A 7,071-nucleotide genomic window follows, 5' to 3' on the forward strand; every position below is an offset into this window, starting at 1 on the left:
CACCCGGCCTTTCGTGGGTGCTGCCTAGGAGCTTTGTGACTATAGCTCAAGATCGGTGTGCAGTGCCACATGGCCCCTCACTGTGGGACTGTGCTGTGGCCACACAAGGCAGGAGAGTGCTCCAGAGTGACACTCCCCTGTACGCCGTGAACATCCCCTTCCGCTTATCTCCAAAACACTAGAGCAGGTTTTCACAAGGTGCCATCCAATAAAAGTCTCCACTGTGATTCCCTGTGGAGTGGGTGAAGACCGATGTTCAAAGATGAGGATTCCTGGACCCCACCTTAGAAAAAGACTCAGGCAGAATCTCTGGGAGCTGGGCCTTGAAATCAGTATTTTTATCAAGCTCCTGAAGTAATGAGGAGCGTAGCACACTGTGACACTGCAGACTGTCTATACATGTTTTTTAATTGAACAAAACTTATCTTTCCTCCACCATCCACCCTCACCCACTCGAAAGAGCTTCACTTACCGGCTAGTGAAGGGATTTGGTGGACGATAGATCTGATTTGATACATTTTATTTCCCCTTAAAAAGACTCATATATTGTTTGTAACACTCTCTATTTGTCTTTTATTGTCCACAGTCAACAAATTTTCTCATTTTTCAGATATGTCTTTCTTTAGAAAAACAAACTAGGTTTTTTTTTTTGTCATTATCATGTAACCACCCAAGGGATTCATCCTGTCACTGCTTAAAGAAAGGCCACTGGTCGGGTGGCTGAGGCAGGAGAATTGCTTGAACCCGGGAGGCAGAGGTTGTGGTGAGCTGAGATCCCGCCATTGCACTCCAGCCTGGACAACTCTGTCTCGAAAAATAAAAATAAAAAAAGGCCACTGACATTGTGGTAGAGAGTTTAATAGACACGAGGCCGGCCACACCACGTGGGAGATGGAGTTCCCACTCAGATCATCTTGTTCAAAGCTCTTTGGTTAGGGGTTTTCCAAGGGCAGGTTTTTTCCACAAGAGCCTGCCAAATCTGGGAGCCCCAGAGTTTAGTATCCTTTCTCCCTAGGTAAACACAGTGCCATTATTCCCTCAAAAAAGAGTTGCAAAAAGGTAGGGGAGGCATCCCAGAAGTGGTGAGTGTAAGGTTCTCCGCTAGAACCCAAGAGCACGCCAACAGACAACACGAGGCCGTGTGGAGCAACATGCTGCTTTTTTGTTGTTGTTGTTGTTCAGATGGAGTCTCGCTGTGTCGCCCAGGCTGGAGTGCAGTGGCGCGATCTTGGCTCACTGCAAGCTCCGCCCCCCGGGTTCACGCCATTCTCCTGCCTCAGCCTCCCGAGTAGCTGGGACTACAGGCGCCAGCTATTACATCCGGCTAATTTTTTAATAATTTTAGTAGAGACAGGGTTTCCCTGTGTTAGCCAGGATGGTCTCGATCTCCTGACCTCGTGATCCACCCATCTCGGCTTCTCAAAGTGCTGGGATTACAGGCGTGAGCCACCGCGCCCGGCCGCAACATGTTGTTTTAATGAGCGCCTGGGTGCAGGCGGTCTGATGCCTAAAATGGCGTCAGCCCCAAATGAGGACAGGACAGGGGTTTTATAGTCCTCTGTAAACAGGAAATGTCCCAGACCTGACTGCTACGTAGTACCCGGACGGCCTCCTTCTCCATCTTCAGGGGTACGTGTCTTCCAGCCAGGGTAGGTGTCTTCCGGCCGGCTGTCGTCCTGCTTCTGCTGTCTTGCTGATGTAAGTGGCCTTGCGCCTTGGGACTGGGCCTGAAAGGGGAGGAGTTACTCATCCCTTCAAGCTTTCAGGCCCCGGGGACAATATTTCAGTGAGGAACTAGTAAAACTCCTTTTCCTTTCTAGTTATGGTAAATCTTTCCCTCTTCTCAGCACTCTGCTTCAACGCTCTCCCATTCATTTCCCGCAAGCCCCTCCCCTCTCTGGGAAAAAGTAAGGCACTTTCCCTTGTGGGCCTTTTATAAACACAAGAGTGACTTCTGCTTCTACGGCATAGGTGTGGGGATAGTCATCTAATATCCATTCTATTCTCAGATTTCTCCAGATTTCCTCCTAATTCAGTATTCAGTCAAGATTCACGCATTACATTTGGTTGTTACATCTCTTACATCTTTGTAGTATACAGTAATAATTGCATTTTATATACATATGTAGATGTTCAAACACCACACACACACAAACACAATTTACTTTTGGAAGAGTTTAGGCTAATAGTCTAGTAGAAGTCCCACAGCATTCTGTCAGTCTGGATTTGTCATATGGTTTCCCCGTAGTGTCATTTAACTTGGTTTCTTGGTTTCCATATAATTTGGAAGTTAGGTCTGGAGCAGCACTGCCCGACAGATCTTGCTGTGAGGATGGCTGTTCTTCATTGGTGCTACCCAATACAGTAGGCACCAGCCATATGTGAGAGGGCTAGGATGATAGAGGAAAAGAAATTCTAACTTATTTAACTTAAATTATTCTAAATTTAAATCCAAATAGTCACATGTGGCTAATGGCTACCATATTAGGCAGTGCAGGATGGGATGCTTTATTAGATCCAGGATAGACATTTTGGCAAGGATAGATGATGTCGTGGACTTACTGCTTTCCTTTGCTGGAGGGCATCTCATTCATTCTCTGTCTCCCTTTCTCTCTTTCTTTCTCTCCCTCTGCCTCTCTCTCTCCCTGTTTCTTATTGTGAACTCATGAATGCTTTTTGAAGCTAGTTTTTGAATTCTTTCATGTAGTTTGATTTAAATTAGTGTTTGGCACAACAAAGTGTCACCAGTTCACCTTGACCAAACCTAGACTTGGTATTAACTGGTTTGTTTCTTGTTTGTTTGTTGTTTCTGGTAAGGAATGGTATTTAGAAACCAGGATCAGGGAACTAAATTTGCTTGTTGCTACTGTGTCAATGTTTCTAAACCCTTTCAGTAGAAACCCTAAGGGAAATTACGTTTATAATCTTTAGTTCACACTATATTTTTCAATTCAAATTTAATATTACAGAAAAATTAAGTGGGAGAAAATTAATATTATGAGTGTTCTTTTTCTTGGTTTCTTTTTTTTATACTTGTCTCTCCTTTCCCTTAGAAAAAAACATCATGGTGGCTAATATTATCAACATGTCTTTTTAGTTTTCTACAATATTTTCTCAAAATTAGAATATCACTACTAACAAACCCATTAATAAATTTAAGGTATGCTTTCAGACCTTTTCTTTTTTTTTGCCCTTAGACTTATACATCCCATTAAAATGGGTCAAAGAACTATTTTCAAAAATTATTTGAAATAATTATTTTTTTCTCTGTGGTTTATCAAACTGATATATAGTCGATTTCATTTATTGCTGTTTATATTCAATTTTCTGTAAAAATGGTTTTATTTTTCTCTTTTATTTCTTATGATTACATTTTCTATTCTTTATGAATGTAAATAAAAAGCATTTCAGTTGTACTGTAATTTTTACAATGTACTACAATACAATTGTATCACTATTTTTCACAACTTTTTCTGTAGAAAGCGTATTCTAGTATTAATAAGTTGAATTGCTGGGTGCGGTGGCTCATGCCTGTAATCCCAGCACTTTGGGAGGCTGAGGCAGGCGGATCACGAGGTCAAGAGATTGAGACCATCCTGGCTAACATGGTGAAACCCCATCTCTACTAAAGATACAAAAAATTAGCCGAGCGTGGTGGCAGGCACCTGTAATCCCAGCTACTTGGGAGGCTGAGGCAGGAGAATGGCGTGAACCTGGGAGGTGGAGGTTGCAGTGAGCCGAGATCGCGCCACTGCACTCCAGCCTGGGCGACAGAGTAAGACTCTGTCTCAAAAAAAAATAAATAAATAAATAAATAAATAAGTTGAATTGCCAGGCGCGGTGGCTGACGCCTGTAATTCCAGCACTTTGGGAGGCTGAGGCAGGCGGATCACGAGGTCAGGAGATCGACACCATCCTGGCTAACATGGTGAAACCCCATCTCTACTAAAAATACAAAAAATTAGCCGGGCGTGGTGGCGGGTGCCTGTAGTCCCAGCTACTCGGGAGGCTGAAGCAGGAGAATGGCGTGAACCCAGGAGGTGGAGCTCGCAGTGAGTCGAGATGGTGCCACTGCACTCCAGCCTGGGCAACAGAGCGAGACGCCATCTAAAATAAACAAACAAACAAATAAATAAATAAATAATAAGTTGAATTATTGACAGACTTTAACAGTAAAACCCATTTTTTATCTTTGAGATTGCATGTATTCTGTGAAATTTGAGGCTAATGTATCTCCCCCACTAAAAAATGGAAGTACCTCTTCTCCAAAATACGTGTCATGGGCTTTCATGGTGTCCTGCACTTGTGACAACTGTATTGATTATTTCGTTGTGGGATTTGTTTTTTCCTTTAAACAAACATTGATGGAAGCATTCCTCTTTGTCGAGTATTTTAGTTCTTGTTAATTACTGATATAGCCTGTAAACTGCATGGGGACAGGGGTCCTCATGTCTGTCACATCCATCCTGTCATCCCCACTCATAGTACCTCTGGCCCAGCATAGGTGCTCCATAAATGAATATTGAATCATGGATACATGATTAAACAATTCTCTGGGCTCCACTCTCCATGTGGAAATGGGAGAATCATTCAATCAAATCCGTGTTACATTCTAACAAAATTCTGATGCATGGCCACCTGGAAAAAAATTGGGCCTCCCTGCCCAGTTCTTTTACGTTTTAATGATCTCTGTGTATGCCACATAAATACAAAATTGCCCTCAGGTTTTCAAAGAGGATGAAACTGTATTTATGGGAGCCTCTCATTAAGGAAAAAGTGATCAGAATACTTGACTCTTGGAGCCTGGCGGTCCTTTGCGAGACATACCACACGAATAGACTACCACTCTTTCTATTAAGGACAATCCATCACATTTTCCAGTTGGGATGGATGATAATGCCACATTTAGTTTTCTGTATTTTTAAGCATCATCTCTTTTTAACAGGATGTGTAATGTGATTCAAGCTGATGTGATGAGGCAGACCATTAACAAAATGTCTTTCAGTCTCTGCTTGATTAATAAATATTTCCTCTGCATTTTATTATGGGCAGCTTGCAGAGGGAGCCAAAGTTTATTGCTTTTTTGTTTTTAATCAGTGAAGTAACATCAGCTATCATGCATAATCAGTTCCAGCTTGTACATTTGTAGTGTTTTGATTTAGAATAGTAAAAACGAAAGAGGACAGTGAAGGTTGTGACGTTATGAGAGAAAATTCTGGTAAATGCATAACAGTTCAGGTGTCTCTCATTTTTGCTTTTTAAATGCTTTTCTACTTTGCCCCCAACTCCCAGACATATATCGTAAAAGAATCTCTTTCTTACACTCACCAATTTTTACCAGTCTTCTAGAAACAGTAGTTCTCAAAGTGTGGTTCCCAACCAGCAACATCAGCCAGTGTAGCCTGAGGAATTGTTAAAAATGCAAATTTTCAGGCCCTACATAGTCCCACTGACTTGGCAACTCTGGAAGTTGGGTCCAGCTGTCTGATTTTACTGGCCCTGTTGGTGATTCTGATGCAAACTCAAGTTGGAAAACTATTGTTCTAGAAAGAGTGAAATAACATCCTCATCTTAATGATTAGATTCAAGTAAATGAGTAGACATTCAAATTCCCTTACATTTCTAAATTGTCACTTGGCTTTTTTTTCCTATGTGCTATGGGTGTTTAATTCGAGAATCAGTATGACTCATGCATGACACTGGAAAGGTATTTTTATTTTCAAGGTACGGAGAGTAAAGTCTAATGGAGAAAAACATATTTTACTCATTAAAAAAAATGAATCATGTCATCGGCATAAAGACGTCATTCTTCAAACTGGCGTTAAATAAATCTCTGTAACAAAGTTAATGTGACTTTCTAAATTGCTGCCATCATCATGATGTTACAGCCAATTCTTCCAGAGTAGAATTATCTGGCCTCTTAGTTTTTTTTTTTTTTTTTTTTTGGTAATTAAGCCTTTTATCCTATTATTTTGCATTTAACTGTTATTAACACATATCATCAAAGATGGATAGGACAGAGAAAGGAGTTGTCACCTTTAGATTATATCTGGAAGGGATGTTAAAAAAATAAAAAAGAAACCAAACACCAAATCCAACCCTTAGTGGTTCAGATAAGAAAGCAATGCTCAGGGAAGTTAAGTGACCTGTAAAATTCAGATATTTTGTGTTTTAGTTCAGTATGTTTTCCTCTGTTTGTTATTAGTAGTTCTTGTCCCTACTTAGAAAAAGATTTTAGAGTTATCAACTCAGAAATACCTTTTCTTCGGCATGAAGCCATGAGTGAATTTGACCTTAGAATTTTTCTTACTGTGCCTCTTCTCACTAACAGACATGGACAATTGAAAGCTACCTAAAGGATTTGTAGCAGTATTTACTTCCTCAAATGTTGCCAAGCAGAATAGCAAATTCATTCCAGGACATTTTTTAATGTGTCAAAATCATCCTAGTTCTTAAAAGTATCGGAAATGAGCAATGGTCCATCATACAGTTAAAAGCATTGGTTCAGAGCCTGGTGGTTTTTTTTTTTTTTTTAATTGATGTTAATCACTTAAAATAGGTAATTGACTCTCAAATTAATCCCTGGAAAATTAAAGGAACATCTGGTGAAGTGGGTTCTTGCTGGGCTAGAAAAATTCTAACCTCCACTTCCATTTTTTTCTCCTTTTTAAAGTTAGCCAAACAATTTTCATGCCACATAGAAGTTTAATAGCTCCATCTACAATGACACATTGGCAGTCTAAAGGATGAACTTGCTTAGCAGTGACAGAAACTTTCTCACTATATCCTTGCCCTAGTAATGGCTTCAGAGAGGTGGAGCATCGCGATGATAGAATATCAAAATTTGCAATTCTAAAATACTCAGAAGACATTCAGTTACATCTTTAATTTGATGTAATAGGAATTATTGAAAAGCAATTTTAAAATAATATTAGATCTCAGATGCACTTTGGTTGATTACCTGAGCCACGTCCCCCACCCCTTTGCTAAGATGCTCCCCATGTGCTTTAGGGCAGTGCAGGGGGTTTGTAGAAGGACCAGCAGCATCAGTAACATGTCGAAGTTTTTTTG

The sequence above is a fragment of the Pongo pygmaeus genome, chromosome 23, assembly GCF_028885625.2.
Source record: "Pongo pygmaeus isolate AG05252 chromosome 23, NHGRI_mPonPyg2-v2.0_pri, whole genome shotgun sequence".
Taxonomy (NCBI): domain Eukaryota; kingdom Metazoa; phylum Chordata; class Mammalia; order Primates; family Hominidae; genus Pongo; species Pongo pygmaeus.